This window comes from Stomoxys calcitrans, chromosome 3 (assembly GCF_963082655.1).
Source record: "Stomoxys calcitrans chromosome 3, idStoCalc2.1, whole genome shotgun sequence".
Lineage (NCBI taxonomy): Eukaryota > Metazoa > Arthropoda > Insecta > Diptera > Muscidae > Stomoxys > Stomoxys calcitrans.
In genome coordinates, this window is record NC_081554.1 from 127,574,216 (window position 1) to 127,592,017 (window position 17,802).

Here is a 17,802-nt window from a genome sequence, read left to right on the forward strand (position 1 = left end):
AGTGAAACTTAATTGTGTACAACAAGTTAAAAAGATCTAAAAAAAAGGTAAAAAAAGAAAAAAAATAGAGAGAAATCAAAGAAGAATTAACAAAAATCAAGAAAAAAAGAAATTAAAACCAAATTTGCTTAAGAAATTGTATACGATAAAATTATCATTTCTTAACCAAATTTGGCGCCAACATATTTAACAAAGAAGTAAAAAAAATATATATATATATATACAGATATATAGAAAAGAAAAAACTACAAAACTACATAAATGTTTGCACAAAGTAAGAATAAGAATAACGTTCAGAAGCAATAAAAAAACGAAAGTAAATTAATCACTAAAATAAATAAATAAAAAAAAATTAATTATATGTTTATATATGTGTATATCCATATTTATGTGTGCACTTGTGCATAGGTGTGTTGGTATATATATATATATATATATATATATATATATATATATATATATATATATATATATATATATATATATATATATATATATATATATATATATATATATATATATATATATATATATATACATATTCATAAATACATACACATATAATTCATATAAAGTATCACAAATTTGAAAAGAAAAATAAATATATTTGAATTAAAATTTAAACTTGAAAAGTCATTATAGAAGAGGACAGAACGAAGAGAAAAATTAAAAAAAATCATTATTAAATTAATTAATATATGTACAATATATATAAGAATATACAAAAATATATATATTTAAAACAAAGAAAAACCTTATTGACAAAATTTGTATATATATAATAAAAAAACAGAACATCTTATCTATTTCCTTAAGCCTGTAATGGTATTTTCTGTATTAGAGAAATAAAATTTCCAAGTTTATGATGACATGAGAAACAGCACGTTATTTGGCTAGGACTCGCCGGTATGGGTAGGGTTCTTTTTCTCATTCTCATCTAAAGGACCATTTACAGGAAAAATTTAAACGTGCAACCTAAAAGCGGACGGACTTTTGACCACTGAAACTAAAAACAAACAAAAATAGGGTCGTAGCATTGCTTGAGATCATCCGGTGTTACAGAACTCTAAGCCCACTCACACCAATGTTCCTTGACTCCATAATATCTTTTAAAGGAACCCCGAAAATTCTATCCCTTATGGCTCTCTTTAGATTTCAATAAGTTTTCTACTCCATTTTAATACTTAGATGTTCGTAATAGTTTATTTTAAACAACAATCATATTCGTAGGAAAAATGTATATGCTTATACCATGGTTTATATAAAGAAAAATAGATCAGGTAAAAATATGAAAAAGTGAAAAAAAAATAACAACAAAAAAAATATAGTAACGAAAATTATAAAGCTAATGGCCGTAAATAATTATTTCGAAATTCAAAACCACAATTCGTACTTAATTTACTCATATGTCTTACATACTAGGACTTACCCATTCACTAAGCGCTGCATAGGCCTCTGCAATCACCAACGATGAATGGAAACTTAGTTTAATAAATATAAATGGTAATGGGTGTATACTACGAAATAAATATATAGACCAACAATCAAATAAAAACAAATTATGGACAAAAAAATGACGTCAAATTACAACAAGATTTACAAATGGTAACAAATTATTTCTTAATTATTTGATAATTAAAGGAAATTAATTAGAAAAATTAAGAATACAAAATTTTGAAGGAAAGTTGAGTAATAACACGATACAACACACGTGGGGTGGAATAACCCAAACGTGTACAAGACAAAAATGTAAACGATCAATTGCTTCGCTTTCAACTTTGTTTTTCGGCACAAAGTTTGTAGCACATCTAAATCCCAAAAATGTCAAGGTGGTTGATATCAATTTTACCGGGAGTATTTAGAGTTGATGGCATGAAATTACAAAGGGGGTCAATCAAAGGCCCATCATGCCTCAAATCTACATGAGAAATTAAAATAGTCATTATCACAACCACAAACAGATTTTAATTCGCATTAAATACCTTTCTCAGTGTACTAGCTGGACAAATAAAAAAAAAATCTCACAAAAATCCAAGAATTCATAAAACCCACTTGAGTAGACCTCAATAGAAAAATTGCTCAATCGCAAATATTATTCCGCCTTGATTTGAAATAAATGTGACTAGACACCGATCTAGACCGTTACTCGGAGTAAACTTCTCCCTCCTTTTGTCTATTAGCAAACAATTTACGTATGTCCGTCACACAACCTTTTAACTCAAAACCACCTTGATAAATAATTGTATGATTAAGCCTTGAGTTTCATCACCAGTCTCGTTCCCTTAACAGAAACTCTTCTTTAATTGTCATTAATAGTCTTTAATAAAAACGCAAGAAGAAAGAGAAGTGAAAAGGAAAAAAAAACAAGAGGAATGTTATAGAAATGAATCTTGTCTTAAATATCAGCCTATCACTCGCATTAGACTACTCCCACTCCCCATTCATCAAAGCATACACAAGAGACTAACAAACAAAAACAAGAACATTAAACAGATCGAATCATCGGACTCTCTTCCTCAACTATTGAAATAAAGTGGGTGGCAAAGAGGGGGGGGGGGGGGGGGGGGGGATGCAATGGTTGAGTACAGAATAAATTCCAAAACAATGGAAAGTGGAGAGCGGAGACCAAAGTTGATTGTTTTTATCATGCTATTATTGCAGAATTCAATTACCTACTTATAATCCGAAAAATGCATAGGGAAGGAACCCATCACAAAGCAGTCAATCTTCCTTTATTAAAGGCCGTCAAACCGCGCCAGAAATACCCACATATATAATAAACATAAGGCCTATATAAACGGTTCTTAATAAAGAAGGGTTGACTGGAAAGGGTGATTTAACTATGCTCGCTTGGTTTCAAATCTTTTCCATGGTATGTACCAATTACGTTGCCCTCCAAATCGGATATCTTGTAATAGCAGTTACCTACTTTCTTAATTATTCTACATCTAAGAAACTTCGGCGCTAATTTCGCATTATATTTCTCCGATTTCTTACTTAAAGTAAAATTCCGTCTCACCTCATCACCTTCCTTATATTCGATAGGGCGGGATCTCAAATTGTAATGCCTGCTATAATTGTCGTATGCGTCTCTCATATGTTGCCCTACTTTCTGCCGAATTATCTGCAATTTATCTGAATGTTCGATGTTCTCACCTATTTCCAAATTTCCTAAATTCCGTAATAAATCGTAGGATTTAGCATGAGTCACCATCTGATTGCCAAATAATACATAAAATGGTGAGAATCCTATGCTTGTGTGAACCATACTGCGCAGAGCAACAGCCATATCGCCAAGGTGATTGTCCCAGTCACGTTGATCACATTTCAGGTACGATCGAATACCAGCCAGTATTGAACGGTTGAGTCTCTCCGCTGAGTTCGATTGAGGGCTGTAAACGGCCGTAAAAATATGCTTTATGCCATACTTGGACATCAGGTTTGAAAAAAGAATGGATTTGAATTGTGACCCATTATCTGTCACAACAAATTCGGGGACACCGAAAGTGTTAAAAATCTGGGTCTCCAAAAACTCGTATATCTCACCAGCGGTAAATTTCCGTATCGGCCTCACAAAGGGATATTTCGTAAAATGATCAAGCACCACAAAAATGCCGATGTTCCCATTTCTTGACCTTGGATAGGGTCCCAAAAAATCCATATACAGCCTTTGGAATGGACGTTCCGATTTAATTTGGTCCCCTATCAAAGGTCTAAGAATTACGTTTGGTGATTTGGACTGACTACAGATTTCACATTTCGAAATGAAGTCCTTTACTTGAAGGGCCATCTTTGGCCAAAAAAAATTACGACGAAGCTTGTGCAGCGTCTTCCCAACTCCTCCATGCATCGATGTTGGTGGGCAATGAGCTCTTCGAATAACATCCTCTGTAAGACTCTCAGGCACCCATAGTTTCCATTGGGAAATTTCGTCAAAAGGTTCCGTGGGCGAGAATTGTGTCCTCCTATAAATGTACTTATCCACCACTTGTAAATCTGGTGTAGAGTTACTCCCTTGGACTCTAGCTCGAAGACTACTATATTGCTCATCATCGAAAGCCGGAGAACCTAAATCAAGCTCGGGTTCCACCAAGTCCTTGGTGATAGCATCGACGGACATTCTCGACAAAACATCAGGAACAGTATTTAGTGAGCCTCTACGGTGCTCAATCGTAAAGTCGAAACGTTGAAGCTTTAGAGACCAACGCGCGAGTCTTCCGTTTAAGTCGGCTTGACGCATAAGCCATCGAAGACTCGCGTGGTCCGTAACAATCTTAAACGGCAAACCTTCAACGTACTCTCTAAACTTCTCAACACATTTAACCGCTGCCAAGCACTCAAGCTCTGTGATGGAATAATTTCTTTGAGCTCTGTTAAGCTTGAACGAGTAGAAAGCGATAGGTCTTTCGATACCCTCTTCGTTCTCCTGTGCCAATACCCCTCCAATGCCCACTGTCGAGGCATCACACTGAATTACAAACGGCTTGGTGAAATCAGGTGTAATTAATACGGGCGCTGAAGTTAAGCACTCCTTCACAGCATCAAAGGACCGCTGGGCCTCCATTGTCCAAGTAAATTTGACCTTCTTCCCTGTCAAATCTGAAAGAGGTGCCGTCAGAGTCGAAAAATTATCGATAAATCGCCTATACCAACTCGCAAGGCCAAGAAATCGGCGAACTTCGCGAACTGATCTTGGGGCCTGTAAATCTCTAATCGCAGATACCTTGCTGGGGTCCGTCTTTATCACACCATTCCCAATAACATACCCGAGATATCTCACCTCCCTAAGGCACCATTTACACTTAGCTATATTAAGTGTTAATCCTGCCTTACGAAGAAGAAATGCAACATCAGCAAGCAGTTTCATGTGATTTTCAAAGTTCTGGGAAAACAATAACAAGTCATCCAGGTAGATGAAGACGCGATTCCTTAGATCTGCAGGTATCGCCAGGTCCATAAGCCGGCTCATTGTCTGAGGGGCATTCGTCAAACCAAAAGGCATTACCTTAAACCTGTAGAGGGGCCGGTTCGGAACAGTAAAGGCTGTCATATCGCGAGATTCCAGAGACAGGGGAATTTGCCAAAAGGCGTTTTTTAGGTCCAACGATGTGATAAATTCCGCCTTCGGTAGTCGTGATAAGATGTTATCAATTTTGGGTTGAGGGTAAGCGTCTCGAATGGTGACGGCATTCAGTTTCCGAGAGTCTAAACAAAGACGCACCTTCCCGTCCTTCCTCACTAGCGTCACGGGACTACTCCAGGGACAATTCAGAGGAGCCTGCTCAATTACCCCCAAGTCCAACATGCGGTCTACCTCGTCATGTATCAGTTTCTCTATCGCCGGGGAAACTGAGAAATACCTTTGCTTTACTGCCCTTGCATCCCTTTCAACCTCTATAACATGTTCTATCAAAGTGGTCCTTCCGAGGCCATCATGTTCAAATGAAGGAAATAATGCAATGGTACGTCTTAATTTATCCGCCTCCTGAGAATTGAAATCATGAGTCAAATGCCCCCCTGTTTCAGGTGTAGCTCTCACATCCACCTGAGATATTTCCATATTCAAAAGTCCAAAGGCCCTCACAAAATCAATGCCGAGGTACAGATCGTCCTTCAAGTCTGGTATAATATAAATCCTAAGATCTCGATATATGTCACGGAAAAATACTTTGGTGTCCACATAGCCAAAAATTCTATATTTAGAACCTCCTGCAGCCGAGACCCATTCATTCAAGCGTTTATATACAAAATCGGTGTTCAGCAAAGTCTTCGCAGCATTTCCTGATATACAGGTAATCGTAGCGCCGGTATCGACAAGTCCTACCAAATTCATATCAAATAAGTTCAGTCTTACATACGGTCTAGTGTCACTATCAACAGAATTGAATGCGGCTACTGATCTCAAAAGACGTTTTCTATCAACCATGACCCGTTTCCAAAAATTCCGGAGGCGCAAAGTATTCCGTGCCGGGCGTTGCCTGATGTAACTATAAACCGATGGTGTCTCGGGGGACTCACCGAAAATCCTACTACGTACCTGTTGGTATCTTAAAAGTCTTTCGTGGTAAGGTAAAATAGGTCTTAATGTCGGTAGTTCATTGTCAAGATAATTGTGGTTGTCACAAGTCTGGGTAGATTTAAATAAGGTCGGATGGGAAAAGTCTATTTTTTCGAGCGGTATCCGCTCGCAAATCCGTTTCCCGAACCCTTACAATTGTCACAGTTAGGCTTCACAACGTTCTCGGCACCACAGCCGTAACAGAAGAGCGTTCTCTCTTCTACACAATCTATGAAACGGTGGCCGATCTTCCTGCAGTTCCAACATATCACTTCTTTGACCTTACTAATCTCCTGCACGGACGAAGGCATGGAATCGAAATCAATATCACATTCAACCTCTTTCACCTGTTTCTGAAACTGACGCGTACTCCTATCCTGCTCAGTAAGAAGAACTTCGCGTCTCAACACAAGCGACCTCAAGTGATCTACAGAGGAAATAGTAACATAGAACAACTCCTTTCTTAATTGCGGCCTTAAATTACGGACTAACATTTCGGTCATCTCTGTCTCAGAAAGTGGTTTTCTCAATCTATCACACAACTGGAGGATAGAGGTGTAGTAACTCTCAAAACTTTCACCTAATTGCTGTTTGCGGTCACGTATCATCTCTAAAATATCACTATCAGACAAATGGTCTGCAAAATGCATTCTAAGTGCTCTGCAAAGGGGGCCCCAAGTCACATGAGGTACGATCGCCCTATACCGCCAATACCATTCTCTTGCACGACCTACCAAAAAAATGTGAAAGTAGTCACACACTGGCTGAAAATCTCCACCCAAATTATCACAAGTCAGAGTTTGGATTATAAACAAAAATTTCCCAACCGGAAATGTCGAGGAATCCCCATCGAACCTAATATTCCACCCGTTAAGTATGGCAGATATTTTGCTGCTATTTGTCAGCAATGCCGGGGGTTGAAGTGAAGGCACACCATAATGTGGATTTTGAAAATTCAGACCAACTGAAGCCGTAGGCTGGGGTTGAATGGGATGAATCGTCTGCCTAGGCCAATCCGGTTCATTATTTAAGCTAAGCTCGTTTAATTTCTGCGAAAAACGTTCAATCATTTCACGTATAGCCGATATCTCCCCACGTAATTCCTCTGTCGCCGACGCATTTGGCGATGTATCGTTTCTATTAACAACGGTAGAGTGTCGAATCTCACTTTCATTTGGACCAAAATGAGAATTTGGAGGAGCATTCCTCCTCATATTTCGGGTTTGTACACCCGTATTACCACTATGCGAATTATAATCTGGTACGTTGTAAATTGAAAGTGAACTATTGTTCACGTGTGCCTGACATGCAGGGCATTCAGGTCTAGTCTCCAAATACTTAATTAAACATTCCTGGTGAAAATGATGTCTGCATCTTGTAGATAACATTGGCCTCAAATTATCTAAGGCATTAGAACAGATTTTGCAAATTGATTGATTCATTTTCCTTTTTTGATTATTAAATAGTTCATAAATCGATTCGAAATCTTTGAGAAGCCATAAGGGGATGGAAATGGAAAGGTATACACATATATACGTTTCTTTGTTTTGGCAATGCTATAACTCTAAATGTAATTAAATGGCTGATTGCTTGCAATCATTATACCTCTTTCATAATCGAGTTGGATATTCGTAGCCTTCTTAGAAATGCTATGGTATTCTCCGAACCAAACCGGAAGAGATAACAGATGAGAAATCAGAATGGGCTATTGTAGCTAATCAAAATAATAGAAATCGGACTAGTATAAAAGGCTTGCAAAGGTCTAGGTAAACAGTTATCTATAAAACTTTTATCCAGCAATTCTCTAAGAAAGTTCAAATATACGGTCCAAATTTCTAAAGAGGAAAAAAAAAAAACCGGACAGAACAACAGGTAACAAGGTGGAGTTATAGAGTTTACTGATTTTATTGTCCTATCACGGCCCCACGTTGGGCGCCATTTCTGTAATGGTATTTTCTGTATTAGAGAAATAAAATTTCCAAGTTTATGATGACATGAGAAACAGCACGTTATTTGGCTAGGACTCGCCGGTATGGGTAGGGTTCTTTTTCTCATTCTCATCTAAAGGACCATTTACAGGAAAAATTTAAACGTGCAACCTAAAAGCGGACGGACTTTTGACCACTGAAACTAAAAACAAACAAAAATAGGGTCGTAGCATTGCTTGAGATCATCCGGTGTTACAGAACTCTAAGCCCACTCACACCAATGTTCCTTGACTCCATAATATCTTTTAAAGGAACCCCGAAAATTCTATCCCTTATGGCTCTCTTTAGATTTCAATAAGTTTTCTACTCCATTTTAATACTTAGATGTTCGTAATAGTTTATTTTAAACAACAATCATATTCGTAGGAAAAATGTATATGCTTATACCATGGTTTATATAAAGAAAAATAGATCAGGTAAAAATATGAAAAAGTGAAAAAAAATAACAACAAAAAAAATATAGTAACGAAAATTATAAAGCTAATGGCCGTAAATAATTATTTCGAAATTCAAAACCACAATTCGTACTTAATTTACTCATATGTCTTACATACTAGGACTTACCCATTCACTAAGCGCTGCATAGGCCTCTGCAATCACCAACGATGAATGGAAACTTAGTTTAATAAATATAAATGGTAATGGGTGTATACTACGAAATAAATATATAGACCAACAATCAAATAAAAACAAATTATGGACAAAAAAATGTCGTCAAATTACAACAAGATTTACAAATGGTAACAAATTATTTCTTAATTATTTGATAATTAAAGGAAATTAATTAGAAAAATTAAGAATACAAAATTTTGAAGGAAAGTTGAGTAATAACACGATACAACACACGTGGGGTGGAATAACCCAAACGTGTACAAGACAAAAATGTAAACGATCAATTGCTTCGCTTTCAACTTTGTTTTTCGGCACAAAGTTTGTAGCACATCTAAATCCCAAAAATGTCAAGGTGGTTGATATCAATTTTACCGGGAGTATTTAGAGTTGATGGCATGAAATTACAAAGGGGGTCAATCAAAGGCCCATCATGCCTCAAATCTACATGAGAAATTAAAATAGTCATTATCACAACCACAAACAGATTTTAATTCGCATTAAATACCTTTCTCAGTGTACTAGCTGGACAAATAAAAAAAAAAAATCTCACAAAAATCCAAGAATTCATAAAACCCACTTGAGTAGACCTCAATAGAAAAATTGCTCAATTGCAAATATTATTCCGCCTTGATTTGAAATAAATGTGACTAGACACCGATCTAGACCGTTACTCGGAGTAAACTTCTCCCTCCTTTTGTCTATTAGCAAACAATTTACGTATGTCCGTCACACAACCTTTTAACTCAAAACCACCTTGATAAATAATTGTATGATTAAGCCTTGAGTTTCATCACCAGTCTCGTTCCCTTAACAGAAACTCTTCTTTAATTGTCATTAATAGTCTTTAATAAAAACGCAAGAAGAAAAAGAAGTGAAAAGGAAAAAAAAACAAGAGGAATGTTATAGAAATGAATCTTGTCTTAAATATCAGCCTATCACTCGCATTAGACTACTCCCACTCCCCATTCATCAAAGCATACACAAGAGACTAACAAACAAAAACAAGAACATTAAACAGATCGAATCATCGGACTCTCTTCCTCAACTATTGAAATAAAGTGGGTGGCAAAGAGGGGGGGGGGGGGGGGGGGATGCAATGGTTGAGTACAGAATAAATTCCAAAACAATGGAAAGTGGAGAGCGGAGACCAAAGTTGATTGTTTTTATCATGCTATTATTGCAGAATTCAATTACCTACTTATAATCCGAAAAATGCATAGGGAAGGAACCCATCACAAGCCCAATTAAAATATTTAAAAATTTATTAAAACAAATGTAAACTTTTATATAAATTTTTTTTTTATAATAATAAAAAAATAATTTATGTTATGTAGTTTGTAAAAGGAACTAATATGTGTTGAATAATTTACCATAGGCTGAAAATGTAACGGTTATTCAATGTGAAATGGAAATTTAAAGTTTGGGGTATTTTCAAATATAATATGGCGCAGAAAATACCATGGATGGCAATAAGTCATATGGGGTGGGCAGCCAGGGAGAAAATAACATCTAAACTCTCCAATGAAATGATGTAACCCACATCAGAATTAAACAAACGGGCCACAGACAATTATCACTAATCAGATTTTTTTTATCAGTATATTTGACCATCTTTTTTTTTTAACTCTAATTTTTGAAAAACCGGTACAAATTTAAATGTACAGCCGTTAGCGGAAAAGAACCTCCCCATCCGGCGAGCTAAGCCGCAGCCAACACCCAAGTACCGGATCCGCTTCACAAAGGCTATGATTTGGGATAACAAAACCCAAGTCAAAGTCTCTGTGCACAACCAGGTTGTCACATTTTGGCGCCCAGCAACATGGGGCTGCCTTTACTGCTATTGAATATTGGCTACCCAACACCATCCATTTAATTAAAATTTTGTTAAGATAAATAATCCAAACTTATGGGAAAGATTCTTTTTCTTATTAGCGGTGTCCCGGAAGGCAAAATATTGCCATGCCTGTGTTGCAACGACTATTAGAATTAATCCAACCATTTAGTCGCCAACTAAATCAAATCAGACTGTTATGAAGGCAGGAATCATGTACTCTGATGCTATAAAGCTAGATATTACATTTGTTGTTGTTTTTAAATAGAATGATGCGATTTAGAAGGTATTCCATACAAAGTAATTTTTTTCAGCGTACCGATTTTTGATCAATTGTTAATATATCCCAAAATTCCAATAAGACATCTTTGTTTAAATCTCATTAGATTTCTTTGTTTTTTATTGAAGAAAATTGAATGAAATTTGTTACTTTACATCTTAAATTTCAGCTTAAAGTAATTTTTTAAATTTAATTTGAAATTGTTAAATTGAAAATAATTCTTAAAACCAAATACATATTTTTAAACCATTCTCCATTGTCACTTGATCCGTTACAAGATTTCAGCCATCACACCTATGTATATTGTCCTTATCTGAAAAAGAAAAAAAATATATAATTAATTAATACTATCTACATATTTGTTTTTTCTAGTGTTGTTTCTGTAGAATACATGTATAATACTAATTTACTATAATATATGTGTATATTGTCTAAAAGATTCTAAAACAACTTCCATACAAAAAAAAAACGAATATATCTCAATTATAATATTTTTATTACCACATAGAAATTGCCTATTTCTTAATACCATTTCAATAAACCAGACATATTTTTTTGCATATTTACACTGCCATACGAACGAAGTTAATAGTTCCCTGCGGGAAACGTTTAAATATTTTTTGAATTATAAAATGACAGAAAGAACAGGCTCTAGATCCTCAGCTCGCATTGCTAACAGAAATTTACAAAATCAGAATTTGAATATTATTCCAAACACAAGCGTTAATCTAGATTCTCTGAACAACACCCCGAATAGGAACACAGATAGATTTGATCCGAATCGTACTGTTATCGAGACAAATCGAAATCAATCACTTAGACAGTTAGGACCTCATCTTCTTTAAGTTCATTAGAGTCTATTACTACACCAGAATACAGCAGTCTGACAGCACGAGAAATCCGAAGAGAATTCTCCAGAATGTCACAATAAAATCGAATGCCTACTCTACCTGAGAATGCCAATTCTTCTGGTGAAGCAAATACTGACGGTATAAGCGTACGTGATTACGTAGACGCATCTATTGGAGCTGCACAGGCTAGCATTATGCGTTCCATAGAACAGAACCTGGCAGTTATGATACCAAGAGCGATTAGAAATTCGTTAGATGAGCGAGGAGATATTCCTATACCAAGCAGCCGTAATAATGATCATGAGTCTACTCGCCATGAGCAAGAACAACAAAATTTTTCATATCGACAACAACAATTCTACCCAAATAACACAAATTATTTACCAAACCGAGCAATGGACGACAACAGTTACAGGCCAAATGACCAATATGGATATGTACCTCATCCCAACAACTACAATCACACACAAAATTTTGCCATGGGCTATAAACCAATCACACCAATGCAATTGCAAAAGTGGGGACTTCGGTTTGATGGCTCATCAAAATCTGTGAGTGTGGAAGATTTTGTTTTCAGGGCAGAATCCTTAAGAATTGATTATAATTGTCCATGGGACATATTCGTAAAAAGGTTTCCACCATTTACTGAGTGGACGAGCTCACGATTGGTTGTGGGAATTCAGGCAACAAAACCCTTTTTGCCAATGGGAACAACTTAAATATCATTTTGTCCGGAAGTTCAGAAATTTCGAAAGTGACTTCGAAATTCAAAGGAAAATTATGGAAAGAAGACAAATGCTATCCGATTCGGCTGATATTTTTATTTCGGAGATTATTAAGTTGCGAAACCAAATGCGTTTTCCCATACAGGAATACGAAATGATTCGAGTCATAAAAGACAACTTAAAAGATGGTCTTATTCAGCTCATATACCCAAAGAATATTGAGTCATTGGATGAACTAATGGAAGAATGTAAACGAGCCGAGAGAACAGTATCAAAACGCTTATCTTTTCGCCAACCACAACAACACCTAAACAACAGAAGAGTGAATGAGATGCAAGCCGAATTTTTACCTAATGTAGACACACATGAAGTCGAGGCAATGATGCATAATTCCAAACAACTAGTCTGTTGGAATTGCAAGCAACCTGGACATTCTTTTATTGATTGCCCTATTGAACAAAGGACAATATTTTGTTTCAAATGTGGGTTCGACGGCGTGACCTCGCCAAAGTGTCCTCGCTGCGCGGGAAACCAGGTAAAGAACATGCTGCGAACTGGGCCCCCTACATCAGCCAAAAGAAGACCAGGTCAAATTAATATTCAAAAGCCTACCTCTTCACACAACCATGAACGAAAACTCAAAGCCATAATACCTTATGATGATCGTTTGAAGCGCTATGAAAGAATCCGATCGGAAATATTTAATGATTTCGTACCTGGCACAAGCAAAAGGATTTTAAAGGCCAGAAAAGGATACGAACGAAGAAAGAAAGAACGACATGAAATCGCTTCTGCCTGTCTGAACATCGAAAACGACATTGGTTCATATATGATTGTTAAACTGAATGGGCATGAATTTAAAGGTTTGATGTACAGTGGTGCTTCAATTAGTTGTTTAGGAAGTTCATGTTTAGAGAATGTTAGAAAGATAGGTTCGAGTTTAATCAATTTTAAATCAAAGGTCAATATAGCAGACGGCAAGGAACAAACAATTATTGGCAAGGTAAAACTTACTGTAGAATGCGGTGATAAGAAGCGCGAGATGTTGTTTTATTTAGTCCCGAGTTTAAGACAAGAACTAATACTAGGATATGGCTTTTGGAATGAATTAGGCATACGAATTTGTTTTGACAATATGATTAATGAGATCGATTATAGTCTGGTTGAGAATACACCAATACATGAACTATCGCCTTTGCAGGAGATTGTGTTAGAAGATGTAAAACAATCTTTTAGGTGCTATTCCGAATTTGGACTAGGTAAGACACACGTTGAGCGTCATATAATCGATATAGGGGATGCAGCCCCTAGAAAAATGAGCTATTTTCCAGTGAGCCCTGCTGTTCAAAGACTTATGTACGACGAACTTGATAGAATGTTAGAGTTAGATGTAATTGAAATAGCGGAAAATGCAGAGTGGAATAATCGTGTTACTCTTGTGGTCAAACCAGGTAAAAACCGTCTTTGCTTGGATGCTAGAGAGTTAAATAAGGTTACTCGCAAGGACGCATATCCACTGCCTAACATCGACGGATTGTTAGCGAGGTTGGGCGACACACACTTCATTTCAGCGATAGATCTGAAGGATGCATTTTGGCAAATTCCTCTGGAGGAATCGAGCCGACCGTTGACAGCATTCACAGTACAAGGCCGTCCACATTACCAGTTTAAAGTAATGCCTTTTGGATTGTGCAATGCTGCTCAACGGATGTGCCGCCTGATGGACAAAGTGATTCCTTCAGAGTTGAGAGACCGAGTTTTCGTATACCTAGATGATTTGCTTGTCGTGTCACCCAATTTCGAAACACACATGCAAATGCTCAAGACGGTTGGACAGAAGTTAACGGCTGCAGGACTGACAATTAATATGGGAAAATCAAAATTTTGCCATAAAGTATTGCGATATTTAGGTTATATTGTTGGGGGCGGAAAACTGAAGACAGACACTAGCAAGGTTGAGGCTATTGCTAATATTAAGCCACCCAGATGCGCAAAGGATGTCAGGAAATTTTTAGGGACTGTAGGTTGGTATCGTAGATTTATCTATGAGTACTCTACACTAACAGCTCCACTGACCGATACACTCAAGAAATCGCCCAAATTTTCCATGACTCCTGAGGCTTTAGCTGCATTTGAGCAATTGAAATTACGTCTGATCTCTAGTCCTGTTTTAACCAGCCCTAACTTTGATAAACCCTTTTTTATACAATCCGATGCATCAAATGTAGGCGTGGGTGCCGTCCTTTTTCAGAAGGACAACAATAATGAAGAACACCCAATAGAGTACTTCTCAAGGAAATTAAAATCAGCACAACGAACCTACTCTACTACCGAGAAGGAATGCCTTGCAGTTTTGTTGGCTATTGAACGCTTCAGGCAATATGTTGAGCTTTGAGTTTACTGTCATAACTGACCATTCCAGTTTACAGTGGCTCATGAGGCAACATGACCTTAATGGCCGTTTAGCACGCTGGAGTTTAAAACTCCAGGGATATAAATTTACCATCGAGCATAGAAAAGGCACTAAAAATGTGGTACCTGACATGCTATCAAGACTTGATATGGAAGAAGTCGAATTTGAGCGAACAGGCATAATTGATTTCAACTCGAAAGAATTTGAAAGCGAGAAATATTTGAAATTAATCGACACAGTTGAGCAAAACAAAAATCGACTACCTGATCTGAAAGTATCAGAAGGTGTTGTGTACAAACGAGTAAAATTTAACAGAGAAGAAACCCAAACAGAAGAGTATTGCTGGCGAATCTGGCTACCTGAGAATCTAACAGATAAAGTGATACGAAAGTCACACAACGAAAACACATCTCATGGTGGTATAGCAAAAACACTTTATGACATACGGCAATTTTTCTATGGCCATCGATGGTATCTCAAATAAAAACCTTCATAAGCATGTGCGACACTTGCAAAGAGACAAAACACCCCAGGCAAACATTAAGACCACCAATGGGAAAGAAACTACAACAACAAGACCATTCCAGAAAATCTATGTAGATTTTCTAGGACCTTATCCACGTACCCGCTCTGGAAAAGCCTTTATATTTATAGTATTGGACCACAAGACAAAATTTGTCATACTAAAAGCAATGTCTAAGGCCACGGTTAAATTTGTAAATAAATTTCTCATAGAAGAAGTTTTTCATAAATTTGGTGTCCCCGAAATAATCCATTCAGACAATGGAAAACAATTTATATCTGATGCCTTTCAAAATATGCTTAAGATATTTGGAATACGGCACATGAGAACAGCAATACACTCACCGCAATCAAATGCTAGTGAAAGGGTAAACCAAACTATACTTAGCAGTATTAGAAGCTACCTACAAACTGATCAAAAACGATGGGATGAAAATCTATCTCGTATTGAATGCTCAGTAAGAACGACAGTTCACGCATCAACAGGCGTAACACCCTATTTTGCACTCACAGGCTATAACATGATCACACATGCGGATGCCTACGAAATCTTAAGGAAATTAGGAGCACTTCCTGATGGCGATACACAAATTTTACCAAAAGCGGCACAAATGCAATTGCTCATAGATAAAATAAAAGAAAAATTACACGAGGCTTATGTGCGAAATGAAAGGACGTACAACAAGAGATCCAAAAATTTACAATTCAAACCTGGACAAGAAGTTTTTAGAAAAAATTTTGTCCAAAGCAATTTCTCAAAAGGTATTAATGCAAAGCTATGCAAACAGTGGCTCAAATGTCGAATAAGAAGACCTATTGGAAACTGCCAATATGAAATTGAGAATTTAAATGGAAAACTAATCGGAATAATTCACGCTCAACATTTGAAACAATAGACAGACCTAAACAAACCCTACACCTAACTTAAAGCTACGCTGTACTAGACTTTATAGCTATGAGTATTAGTAACTCTTACCTATGGCTCTTGCCATAATTAGGTTGCAATTATTTTATAGATGTCAGATCATAGCAGCATACTAGATGTTTCCTGATGTTGACCATTATTGACCTGAAATTTAGAAATGAAAGAAATAGATTAAAAAAAAATTATGATAAAAATTACCTGAAAAGAGGAGAAAACGAATTAGAATATTGCAATAGATGAATTTCAAAAAATATACTTATCTTCGCATTACAGATCCTTAGGTATTTGATTGTGTTGTTAGCTCTGACGGACAGACATGCGTGTGCATCATTTTGTATGGACATCGTTAGATGGTATTCACCCATAGATTTTGTTAACTGCTACCTACGAACATATTTTTTGGGGCAATACAGGAACTATGCCAATGAATAGGCAGGGACGGCAGTTGCACCCAATTAGGCACACACAGTAATAAGGCGATTTGACAATTTGTCATGGACTTTCCAGCGTCCATTCGTATTATTTTGCACACATTTTATACAGGCTTTTGTGGCAGGCCATTTCTTTTCGTATCTAACTTTCATAGACAATCCAATCTCAATGGACATTTGTGAAACACACTTCTTGTTGCCACTAGGCAATATAAAGGCAACGAGACTTCTACGAAAGACACATTAGATTTCAACATTTTGTCAGTGACAGGAAACTTCCACAACACAGACAACAAACATTTGTAATTGTTTTAAAGATATTTGTTTCACAAATGGATTTCCATGTTTGACATTTCTGTAAGAGATAGACTTTTACTTTAAAATGTACATTATTTCTTTTCATTTGCAATGTTCTTACCTTTTGCTTGTGTCCGTTAGGATTTTGCTTTGGAAATTTTTTTTTGTCGCCTTGGGTATTTGTTTTGGTTGATATCTACATGCAACAATGACAAATAACGACCACAATTAACATTTTTAGCACACATTTAGTTTGAGCCTTTCCGAGCTATTTTAATTTCACTGGCTACATAAAAATAGCTGGCTTTGTAACGACCACTATATCTGTTGTGTTGTCATTTCGTGTGTCTTTTCTATTTTCTTTTGACATTTTTTATTTTATGGACATTCACAATGGTGATTTTCAGTGGCACAACCAATACATGAGCGTGGGACGTACAAAAGGGGTTTGCAATCTGTGCAGCAGAACAGGGTTGTATGTGAACGGCCAGGGTCTGGCAAACTATCACTTTCGAGAGAGGGGTTGCCATGAGAGAGTCAGAGTTTGACCATTTTTCCAGAGACATATTTTTTCCAGTCATTTCATTTTACTGAAATGTGACTGATTTGAGGGAACGTAAGCGTGCACATGTTCTTTTTTCGTTTGGACATCTATACAACTCACACGTTTTAGCTCCACCCAAATTGGAGTGTTTAAATATTACGTTGAGAAGAGATATTTTATAAGTGATTCAATTGAAAAGTTTTCGTTAGAGTTAATTAAATTATTGACAAATGTGCGATAAGTTTTTTTTTTGGATTTGAAAGATTATTCAAAGGGACAACATAGGTGCGCCATCTCTAATTTGGCCGACGCACGTGTTTTTTTT

At 36.5% G+C, this 17,802-nt stretch overlaps 1 long non-coding RNA gene across 1 annotated transcript; it reads right to left on the bottom strand.

Moving 5' to 3' along the window:
• Positions 1-10,871: 10,871 nt before the first annotated feature.
• LOC131995540 (uncharacterized) lies at positions 10,872-17,304 on the bottom strand. Its single transcript, XR_009397494.1, has 3 exons — positions 17,055-17,304; positions 16,257-16,991; positions 10,872-11,082 (listed from the first exon to the last, which is right to left on the bottom strand). It is a non-coding gene; the product is annotated as an uncharacterized LOC131995540 (long non-coding RNA).
• Positions 17,305-17,802: the final 498 nt, after the last annotated feature.